Raw genomic sequence first — 12205 nt, 5'->3', positions numbered from 1 at the left:
TTCGAAGTCAATTTTGAAAATGACCCCATCTCGTTTCTTAGTGTGTAGCACGTGAATGGTTTCGTGGAGTATGACGACACCCTCCATGATATTTCTACCTGGCATAAAAGCAGTTTGGGAGGGACTGACCACTGTTTGAGGTACTTTATTCAACCTGTTGGTGCACACTTTTGTGAAAATCTTGAAACAAACATTAGAAACACAGATTGGCCTATATTGTTGTATCTGTTTCGCATCCACTATCTTTGGAAGTAGTGTAATCACTCCAAAGTTGAGACTATAAAGGGATAGGCGTTCTTTCTGGAAATCTTTGAAGAGTGCCATAAAATCCTCATTTATTATTTCCCAGAATACTTGATAAAATTCTGCCGGGAAGCCATCAGGGCCAGGTGCTTTATTGTGTTCCATTTGGAACACCGCCTCCTTCACTTCTGTCTCAGTGATAGCAGATATCAGGATCCCATTCTCTGTTTCTGTTACTTGAGGAATGTCATCTATTCAACTTTCTACAAGTGAGATGTCATTCTCATCTGGTTGACCAAACAAGTTCTTGTAATAATTTGTGATATACTTTTTGAGTTCTAGGTCTCCCACAATTACACAATCTTCTTGTTCTAATATGAAGATGTGTTGTTTGCGGTGCTTGCCATTGGCCACTAGATGAAAGAAGCGACTGTTGTCATCTCCCTGAAGAAGGGTTTTCACCTTCACCCTCTCATACCATTTAATCTCTTCTTCTCTCGAAAGGAAAATTAATATCTCCTTTAGATAATGCTTTAAATTGATCTCATTATCTGTCAGGATACTAATTTCTGCCTTTTTATCTAACTCGTCTAACGAGTAGATAAGTTTCTTTTTTTCTTTTTTTATAAACTCCAGCTATATGCCTAGCCCACCCTCTTAGATATTGTCTGAGGCCTAATCTTATTTTGCCATCTTTGCAGCGATGTGGTGCCATGGCATTCCTTTCGCCAAATATCTGCGACCATATCAAAGAATCCATCTGTAATCAACCAGCCCCTCTCAAATTTGAAGGATGGTTGCCTGTTTTGGTGAGTAGAAGAGCCCGTGTTTAAGACAAGGGGAGTGTGATCAGAAATATTTCTATCTCTAGCCTCAACCATTGATAGAGGGTATTTAACCTCCCATTCAGTACTAACAAGTACTCTATCAAGTTTCTCAAAAGTCGGCTCGTCTCCTGGACCAGCCCAAGTGTATTGACGACCCGACATAACAATCTCTTTGAGGTCCAGGGTTTCGATTACCGCATTAAAGAGGTTGGGCCATTTACTATGAAAGTTATCTGTGCTCTTGTCATTTGGGTGTCTCATAATATTAAAGTCCCCACCTATAATATAAGGTAGAGACTCCCACGAGCAGGTGTGAGCTATCTCCACTAAAAAGGCCTCTTTATTGCTGTGTTGTGCCGGTCCATAGACAACATATAGTGCAGGAGTGACTTGCCATCGCGCACTCAAAGTATCACTTATATAACTGTGAAACACCTTGGTTTTCTATTTGAAATGTCTCTTTGACCCCTGAATTCCATACAATGCTGGTCCTTGTCAACCTAGTTCAAAAAGAAATTCCACCAGAAAACATACTGAGATGGACAAAAGAAACATACTGAGGAGATGGACAAAACAAGCAACAAAAAAGTTCCCTTGCAATGGTTGGCGCACCCCCAATAAATCAATATTCCCAAACGCAGATAAGATTAAGAAGACCATCCTGCTGCACAGAGTAATGGACTTGGCCAACAACGGATCATCATTAGAAGATTCAGTTTTTGCAGAGGCAATGAAAGCCCTTGACTCTCTTAACACGATCACAGGTTCAGACATCTCAAACAAAAGATATACCAATAACTGAAAAGGTTGATTGCCAGGTACCATCTAAGCTGCCGGTCAGAGCATGTTTAGGTGGAAGACCACCGAATACATCAATAAGGAAATTCATAACATCGAATAAGAAGGCGTCTTCAGTCACCGATAAAGCTAAAGGTCGGCTCATCACTGATCCATTGGATGAAGATGTACCAGTGAAGAAGAGATCTGGAAAGTTACAATACAGAATTACAGATGCAGACATGAGGAGCAAATTGATATGCCATATTAGGAGAACCTTAAATTCCTATCTTTGCTTGACAGAGACATTTTTTATGCATTAGCAATTTCAATGTATTCAATATGCCGCATTATTAGTGTGCAATAACTTAACTGTAAAAAAGAAAGTATACCATGAGAACAGCAAGCAATGAACTCCAGATAAATGAAGAAACCACAATGGACTGAATATGGTTCAGATATTAGACTATCCCATAAGAAGTACATTAATCCAACACCAAGTCACATAATACCGCATACAAAACAACCACATTGAAAGTGCGACATAGCGACATAGGCACACAGCACTAGACAGAAATATCAAGTACTAAATGCAGCAGCTTCTGTTGAACATGTCATCACGTATTATTCGCCAAGCCAAGAGAAAAAAGGAACTGAGTGGAAATGGGTTTTCCACTCTATCGAGAAGTAGGCTAAATATAACAGCCTTTACATCGAAGGAGGTTTACATGTCTTTCAAAATCTAAAGCCATGAAGACAAAAGAGTTAAATACACCAGCAGTCCTCGAACTTATTCTCAGATGCCACTTAGGTCCACAAACTCGTTAAATCAAAATCTGGCACCCTGAACTTGTTAAGTTGTGCCACTTAGGTCTACCCCTTGATATGACGCCACGTGGCATGAATATATGCAAAAAAAACTCTCTAAAATTGTTATCTTCTACCTTCACCCCCTCCCTCCCATTCTATCTCTTTCTCTCTCCCCACGCCTCCCCTGCTTCCTCCGCTAGTGTGTGGAGCTCGCCGCTGCCCCCTGCCTCCTTGCCTTCCACTGGAGCTCGCGACCGCCGCAGACGCCACCCCTGGAGCTCGTGGCCACCGCCCCTAGAGCTCGCAGACTCCGCGCTCGTCGCCGCGCCTGGAGCTCGTGGACTCCGCGCTCGCCGCTGCCCCTGGAGCTCGCGGCCTCCGCGGTGTCCTCCGAGGAGTGCCAGAGGAGGAGGAGCATGACGGCCGTTCGCACGGTGTCGCCGCCGCCATTGTCGCGGGCGGGGAATCAACTGGCGCAGCAGGAGCTAGTTCTTGGTGCCGGCGGCAAGGCCGCCAAGAAGTGCGGCTCCGGCTCGTCCCCTGTTCCCATCTCCTCCAAGAAGATGCCGGCGGTGGGGAGGGCACCACCGAGGACGGCGAGCAGGAGGAGGGCGCGTTCTTGCGCCAAGAGGTGCTCCACTCTGGGGACGGCGGCCGCGGCAAGGGAGAAGGCGGCATACGACGCGCCGCGCACGCTGGTGCGGGGCGTCTTTGTTTGCGTGCACAGCGGAAACCGGCCCGGCCTGCTATACCCACGGGCTGGCGCCCTACCAGGCTTAGGTCGACCGGAGCCCAACCAACCAATGTCTCAGGCCTAACTCAACCCAAAAGACTAGCTTGATATGTGAGGACTGCCCCACTTTATATGTTGTGCTCCCCCACCATTAATTTTCGATGTGGGACTAAATCTAACAATCTCCCTCGTCACATATTGGGTCCAACTCTTCCATCACATACAACCCATGTGATCTCCCGGAAGACGTTCTACCAGGTGTTGTGCTCCCCCACCATTAATTTTCGATGTGGGACTAAATCTAACAATCTCCCCCGTCACATATTGGGTCCAACTCTTCCATCACATACAACCCATGTGATCTCTCGGAAGACGTTCTACCAGGGCCCCGAGTCTAACTCTCCAGTCACACACAACCTGTACGACCTTCCGAAGACGTTCACGAGCTCCCCCGTCACCATGTGACCCCGAAGATCTTCCAAATTTTTCAACCTTTGGCTCTTATACCACTTGTTAGAGTGCGCAGCAGAATGTGCCTCGGCCCGCTATACCCACGAGCCGGCGCCTACCAGGCCTAGGTCTACCGGAGGCCAACCAACTAAGGCCTCAGGCCTAACTCAACTCAAAAGGCTAGCCTGATAGGTGAGAATTGCCTCGCTTTATATGTTGTGCTCCCCTAACATCAATTTCCGATATGGGACTAAATCTAACAATCTCCCGAAGACAATCACATTGCGACGCTCCATAAGTAGGAGCCAAAGGTTAAGGTTTTAAGAGTGCCTAATTCACCCCATCCCCCTCCTAGGCTAGAGCACTCGATCGCTTTCACTCTCCTGCCTGAAGACAATCCCATTGCGACGCTTCCATAAGTGCCAGCAGCGTACTAGGGTAAAAGTATCAAAGTGCGCCATCGGCAAATTTTCTGGCTTTGGGATATGGAGAAGATTGCAGACAGCAACATCAGGCTCCACCTGAATACCCAGGCATTGCCAAAACGACGCTGCAAAGGGGCAGTGGAAGAGTAGATGTTCTGCAGTCTCCTCTGCTTGAGCACAGAGTTCACAGGTGGCATCTTCAACGATCCTCCTCTGAAGGAGATTTGTTTTGCACTGCAGACGCCCATGTAGGAGCAACCAGGCGAAGAATTGTCCGCCCATGTAGGGTGTGAACGTCTTTGCGGCCAAACTGATGTCCGCCGGACCTGCCCACCCAAAGGCCGTGGCGGCATCGCCTCCGCTGTTGGGTCGCCTCCCCCAAATCCAACCTCGCGCTCGCCGCCGGCATCCGGCAGTTCCTGCTGCAGGAGGGGGCTTCCGGAACCGCGCTGCCGCGTCCCGGTGGACGACCCGCGAGCTGCTAACGGCCGACCCCGGCGCTGCGCGCCACCACCTCTCGCCGCACTGGGGGGCAGGGGCAGCAGCCGCAGGTGCCGCGCTCCCCGACCCCGCTCGAGAATATTGCCAGGTAGGTAGCTCGCACATGAATGAGAACAAGTGTGAACTGGGACGAGGATATTGCCGTTCTTAAGCTGCTAAGAAAAGATCCAAACAGTAAACTGTGGAGGTCATTTGAACTTGTTGAAGATTCGGAACTTGGATGGACGATGGGAACATCGGGTGGGTACATGCCGCTGTGCTCACGAGAACATTTGGGCTCAAGGACCCCTCGGTGTCGGCGTGTCGCTCGGCGCCCACTCCGTGCGCCGGGGCCGAGTGCTCTGCTCCGCTTCCTTGCGCGCAGCCTGCTCTGCGTTTCCGGGAGGGGGGAGAAGTAAACAAAGGCACGCTCCTACCAAAGAAAAGTAGAAACACGGCCGACGGGCGTGTCAGATAACAGTTCGTCAAAATGTACATACAAGCTACTCGGGAGGGTGACTCACCAGTGGCGCAGGCCTCTTCAGGGAGAAAGGGCGCGGCTGCTCATGATCAGTTACCGGCTCCTTGAAGAAAGGTTCCAGCCACGCCACCATCTCCACCCGCTGAACATCCCGGATAGCTTCCCGGGTGGCGTCAATGCGCTCCGTCCTTAATTGGCTGGACCAGTCTGCGGGCGAAGTTGCAGGCAATGCCGATCGTAGTCAGCTTGTTGTTGCGCAGATCCGCGATCATGTCGAGGAGCTCGTCGATCAGTGCCATCTCCTACACATCCAGGAGGTCCGTCCAGCAGTCCCTCACCACGTGGCGAGCCCCCGTGTGGCATTGGATCTTTGGGAGGATGTTCTCAATCAAGAACCACTCCTCGTGCCACCCTTTCTTCGAGGAGGTCACGGGGATATCGAAGTATCGCCTGAACTTGTCTTGCTGCATCACGAATCCGGCGCCGCCTACCACCATCATCTTCTCCTCGCTCGGCTGCGGCTTCAGCCAGTACATGTACCGCCACAATCCAAAATGTAGCGGGATCCCGAGATACGCCTCGAACAAGTGGATGAAGATGGAGATCGCGAGGATAGAGTTCGGATAGAGATGGATGACCTCGATGCCATAGAAGTGGAGGAGTCCGCGGAAGAAGGCGCCGGTGGGAAGGCCGAGTCCGGATTCAAAGAACTGCCGGAAGAGGACGATCTGATTCGTCCCCTCCGTCGGGAACAGCTGCCCAAAGCAAGCCTGCCAATGGACGATGTTCCGTGGGGGTAGCAGGTCATGAGGCCCAAGCAGGATAGGATTCCACGCCACTATTTGTTATAGCCCGCTATTTAAAACCAAGCAAGTCATGAGGCCCAAAGCAATCCTACCAATGGATGATGTTCCGGAAAGCATCTACAGATTAAGGACGAGGACTACACAATGGCCGCGAGCTCGCTCGAGGGCTGGAAGGGCTCAAGGAGGCAAGGGAGGTCGCCGGTGGCAGCGAAGGAAGTTAGTGCGCCGAGAAATGGGGAGAAAATGGGTGAAGTGGAAGCGAAGCCTTTGACCGCTGCGCCACTTCACCTTTTATATGTAGACTTAACGGAAAATATGGAAAAAAAAACCCTGACGCCGTCTCTGCATCTATTCAGGGACAAGGCGCCATGCTTCGCCAAAAATAGATTAATTAGGCTTAAAAGATTCATCTCGTTCTAATCAGCTATACTGTGTAATTAGTTATTTATTTTAACTGCATTTAATACTTCATGCATGCGTCCAAAAATTCGATGTGACTGATACTGCAGAAAACTTTTTACGAACTAAACAGGGCCTAGTATCTCAATCTCCAAGCACTCGAGAGCGCGTCTCCTCTCGACCTGTAATCAAGTCGGCACGCCCTCGCGGCAACCGCAGTCCCTTCGCAGCTCTATGCTCGGGGGCTGGCGCCGCGTATGAGCCAAGTCGGCTCGCCCCTCGCGGCCATTGCAGTGCCTTTGCAGCTCTACGATCGGGGGCTGGCGCCACAAACACTCAAGCCGGCGTGCCTCAAATGGCCATCGGGCCCCTTGGCAGCTCTGTGCTCGGGGGCTGGCACCTCACACAAACCACCGGTGTGTCTCTGACGAGCCTAGCGGCCCTCAGGCTCGGAGCCTGGCGCTAGGAAACAAGACGCCACGTCTCGAATGACCATTGCGGCCCTTTTCGCAGCTTGATGCTTGGGAGCTGGCATCGCAATCGTGCCATCACGACGCCAGAAGAACGGCCAACGGCGCCCCTCGCAGCCTCGCGCTCGGGGGCTCATGCCAGGTCATGACACAAAGCCAGCAACGGCCAACGGACGCCTCGCAGCTTTGCGCTCGGGGCTCGATACTATCGTCAAGATGGGCGCGACAAAGATCGCAGACTTTAAAAGCATGGCAAGATAAGTCCTACTCTGACGCTCTTCTAATTTACCATAATCCTGCCCGCGGCAAGTTTCCACCTGCCTATACAGCTTAAGGTGCTATACAGGCAGGTGGCTTACGGCCAATGGGCGTGTCACGTGCATTTTTTCTCCATCAGTTGTTTTCTTTTTTCTATCTTGCACAAGTTGATAAAGTACTCAGGGAGCACACACCTTAAACCGTGAAACCTCAACTCTTTTGTATGCCTATGCTTTCTACGTGTGCACGCAGCCAGCTCCCTGCGCTGTGGACTATGGCTATCAGGGATCAGGTGTATAAACGTAACAGGATAACTGCCCGAGAAAATTAATAGACTTAAAGAGCTGGAATTAGAAACTTTTACGTACATCACCGAATGCTTTTTCTCCTAAATTAGTATATGTGGCAATATATACTACCGATTCTTCATGTTGTTATTTCAGCACCCAGGCTTGGATCCCCGAGCTTGTCTCCTATGCTCGGGTGGTTCAGTCAGCCATCTCCACCAGCCGAGTACTTTTCAGTACTCGGGCTGCATGACGCTCCGCGAGGATGGCTAGCCGAGTACTTTTCTGTACTCGGGCTGGCGCTGTGCTTCACGGGGAGGGTGACGACCACTCGGCCCTCACCCTCGGGGGTTGGGTGATGCGACCACGGCCTAGCCCTCATGCTCGGGGGCTGGGTTCTACAATGACTACGTGGCGTGCCTCTGACGGCCCAGGCGGCCACTCGCAGCTCTTGCGCTCGGGGGCCGGCACCGCACTCAGACAACTCGGTGCGCTTCGGACAGCTCAAATCAGCCCTCACGCTCGGGGGCTGGGCACCGAGACAAACAACTTTGACAGTTGGCACGACAGGTGCCTATCACGGCCCCTCGCAGCTCTGCGCTTGAGGGCTGGACGCCGAACAAACTTCTCCAACAACTCGGCATGTCTCCAAGGACTCTGCTGGCCCTCACGCTCGGGGGCTGGACATTGAAATCAACACGGGACAGCTATTTCAAATGCTCTTTGCCTAACCCTTGAGCCGATTTCTACGAAATCACCTCAAGGCTCGGGGGCTATGACTAACGGGCGCACTAGTGCGGCACACCCGTTGATGGACTCGACGACGATAGCAGCAAGACTAACCCTTGAGCCGACTCCTACGCAGCCGACTTAAGGCTCGGGGGTTGGCTCCATGAGCCCACCTTGCGGTGTGCTTATGGGACATTGCAAGACTTCAAGAGGGACAAGGCTACTAAGCATTGGACCGATTTCTTGGGAATCACTTCAAGGCTCGGGGGCTACGGCCAACGGGCGCACCTCGTGGCGCACCTTTTGCAGATGGCTCTTGGTTTTCTACAGTATCACGCGGCCTTGCTTCCAACCGCGACGACTTCGAAGCTCGCGAGGCGGCTGCACGACCCCGCCGGGTTGTCGCTCGCCCACGTACTACTCGTGGGCTTGTGGGGGATAGACCCCCTGCTGTTTGTCCACTCGTAGGCTTGTGGTGTGGACACCACAAGCGTCTGCCTCTTTGCGAAGCTGTAGCACTACCAGTTCACACTGGTAAAGGATGAAACGGTGCGATCAGATTACCTATTTGCATAGCTGCCGAACGCAGCTGCAGTTGAAGAGCTACATGGGCGGTGTTGGGCCTGGTGGGGGTGAAAGAGTTATCTTCAGGAAGGTGAACAAATTCACCATTTCAGAGTATAACTGGGACGCCCTTGGAGCGCCAGAGGAGATGGTATAGTGTTTTGTGCAGAGATCTGGATTTTGATTGAATTATCTGTAATTGTTTGAATCCATTATCTACATATTTTTAAGTTCGGCATGTTCGGTGTGGCGGATGTGTTCGGGGCATTCGCTAGATAGTTCGGGGTTCGACATGTTCATGTTTGTGATGGCGGATGTGTTCGGTGTTTTCGGTAGGGGCGGTTAAAATATTTATATACTCGTGGCTTTATGCGTGTCTGTCGCTCTATTTTTATCATTACCACAATTTTAAGTTTCACGCTAGCATTTTCGTGGCCATAGTTTTAAGTTCAACCACTGCAACGCGCGGGCATGAATCTAGTAAGCTTTAATTTTTTTTCCTATATGCACGTCATTGGGGGACATTTGGTAGGGAAAATTGAACACTAGGAGAACCCTACCCACATCACTAGGAGAAGCTGCAAATTCTGGTTGTGAAGGCTATAGAAAATGGCACACCTTGTGAAGCTCAAGCACCTGGGTGTGGTAAAACAAGGGTCTAGTGTACGACTGTACGCATGAGTAGGAGAACATGCGTGATGAACTCCCTTCAGTGCTTAGATAATCGTGGTGCAAAGCAACTCCAAAACGAGGTGCTGTGTAGAAAGGCATTTCAGACCACGCCAAGGCAAGAGGTCCCAATAATTTTAGAGAAATATATATACTCAAAAATAATTTTAACAATATATGTTAAAAATAAAGTAATATATGGATCTCAATAGACTCAGATTGTGCTATAGAATAGAAGTATTACATAGACAAAATAAAAGCACGGAGGATTGGATCAAAACATCTTGGATTAACCCTTGGGTCACAAAATAAAGTAATATTATTTTGAAGAAGAGGGTTAGAGGTGCCCTTAAGGGTCACTAGGAGAACGCTAGTTTTTTAAAATAAAATATTATTTTGAAGAAATAGTACAAAATTTTGAACTAAAGAGGGTTGGAGGTGCCCCTAAGAGTCAATCATTGTCACTCCTACTTTTGGGTATTTGCAGTAACTGTGCCACATGTCCCAAACTATCCAGAGCACCCGACCTGAGGCTTAATGGACTCGCAAGAGGGACACTTGTTGTACTTTTTTTATTTCTATTTTTTTCATGTAATAGCAGGTCATAGAGACCCACTGGTATGGTGTCACCTAAACGGCCTGTGACGCGGCTTCAAACTATCCAGATTACGCTCGTTGTACGTAGTTGTTGCGACCAGAGACAAACATATGAGCAGCATGGCAGCCCTGAGCCGGCCATCTGACCAAGATGCCTTGGCCACAAGGTACGCGGCAACTGATCCTTGGGTGACCAGGTCTAAGAGGTGGCGCGTCCATAGCTCATTGTCCTGCTTTGATAAGGCGCCCGGTGACGGTGTCCGAGCTAGTGTGGCCAGAAGAACATGAATGAGCTAGTGTGGCCTGTCTCGCTCGCGTGGACTGCAAGGTGGCCGAGCACCAAGACGGCCACCGAATCCGCTGACAGGTAGGCTAACCACAGAACAGTGCTCAGGATGCGCCCGCGCAAAGAGGAAGACGAAGACTTGCAAAAGAAGGCTTAATCATATTATGGGAATCAGGCAGTGGATCTCCCACAGGTTCTAGATCTATATTGGCCCTGTGTGGTTTATGATATGCTAAAAACTGTAGCAACTATAATCATTAATTAAAGATATTAAATAAAGGCAGTTTGCAAAACTAACTCCACAACCTCTGCGCTAGGAACCCTAAAGAATCTAATGAGACCTTTGACCGCATGATTAGAGGATGGTTACTAAAGCATCACTGTAGCCAATCATTGATTAATTACTGTCATTAGATTCATCGCGAAAAATTACACCCATCCGTGAAGAGGTTTTGCAAATAGACTTCATTTAGTTGCCCATGCATAAAGATTAGCACCAATCACTGTTTATTAGCACAAGTAACTAAACAGGGCCATTAGAGCAGGCACCACTACTACAAAACAGGCCTTTGTTCCTGGCCATTTGTCCCGGCAGCCTTTGGGCCCGGGACAATAGGTGGCTTTTGTCCCGGGTCCAACGGCTAGCCGGGCCAGCGGGGGGGACGGGGGCCTTTTGTCCCGGTTGGAGACACCAACCGGGACAAAATGGGAGCCTTTTGTCCCGGTTGGTGGTTCCAACCGGGACAAAAGGCCCGCGTAGCCTTTTGTCCCGGTTGGAACCACCAACCGGGACAAAAGTCCCCCCTTTTGTCCCGGTTGGTGCCTCCAACCGGGACAAAAGGCCTTGCGCCCCTTATCCCCTTCCCTCTCCCCCCGCCCGAGCCATTCAGCTCACTTGTTTTCTTGCTGTTCTTGGCTCGGGATAGAGGAGTTCTTGCTCATTTCTTCACCACATTTGTGAAGATCTTTGATTCCCCGTCCATCCATCTGCTCTAAAGGTTTGGGGCTTGTTTTTCTCTTCTTCCTTGGCTTGTATAGCTCATTTCATACTTTAGAAATAGAGAAAATGTGTAGCTAGCTCATTTCTTGGACATTTAGCTAGCTAGATTGCATATGTAGGTGTAATTTTCTTTTAGATTTAGATGAGTATATGGATAGTAGAAATTTTTAGAATGAGTGTAGATACTTCATGTGATGTACTTGTATATATATGACCATATTGTGGATAGTTGATTTTTTTATTCATGAATGAATTAATGAAATGAGTATATTATAGAATTTTTTGTATTATGAATGGATTATTTTGACACTCTAGTGATGTATTTAATCAGGCTCACATTGAAACCATCTAGAAGCTAAAAAAATCTTTTTTTCGAAACAAGTATACGTCGTTAATCTCCATCCAACGGTGATGGCACTACCTTTCAGGGATACACGATGCGCTATAAGGACGTCGCAAATCGGTTGATCGCATCACCAGCACTTCCGATTGATAAGAAGACAGCATTTGACGCAGTCAGCATGCCCGTTGTTGTACTGAGAGCATATCAACGAACATGCTGCCTGTGCCAAGTGCTGTGCCTATTAATCGTAAATGTTGGTGCTGCGACTAGCCGATTGGTGACATCCTTGTACCGCACCGTGTCCCCCCGAAAGGCAGTGTCATCACCGCAGGGTTGAGGTTACTGACATATACATTTTCAGAAATAAAGGTTTATTTTTCTTCTAGAGGGTTTCTAGATATTGAAAAGAGTGTACTCCTGGAACTGAAGGGTGTCAAAGTAATTAGAAGTTATAGAGATTTCTTTCAATTAATTAGAGATTTCTTGAGGATTAATGATACATTTCGTCTTTTTTATATAATATCATTGTTATTTGCAAGAGTTATTAATCTGATCATTGTAATTGTAATAG

Source organism: Panicum virgatum, chromosome 7K, assembly GCF_016808335.1.
Source record: "Panicum virgatum strain AP13 chromosome 7K, P.virgatum_v5, whole genome shotgun sequence".
NCBI classification, from domain to species: domain Eukaryota; kingdom Viridiplantae; phylum Streptophyta; class Magnoliopsida; order Poales; family Poaceae; genus Panicum; species Panicum virgatum.
Note: the sequence above shows the minus strand (reverse complement) of the source record.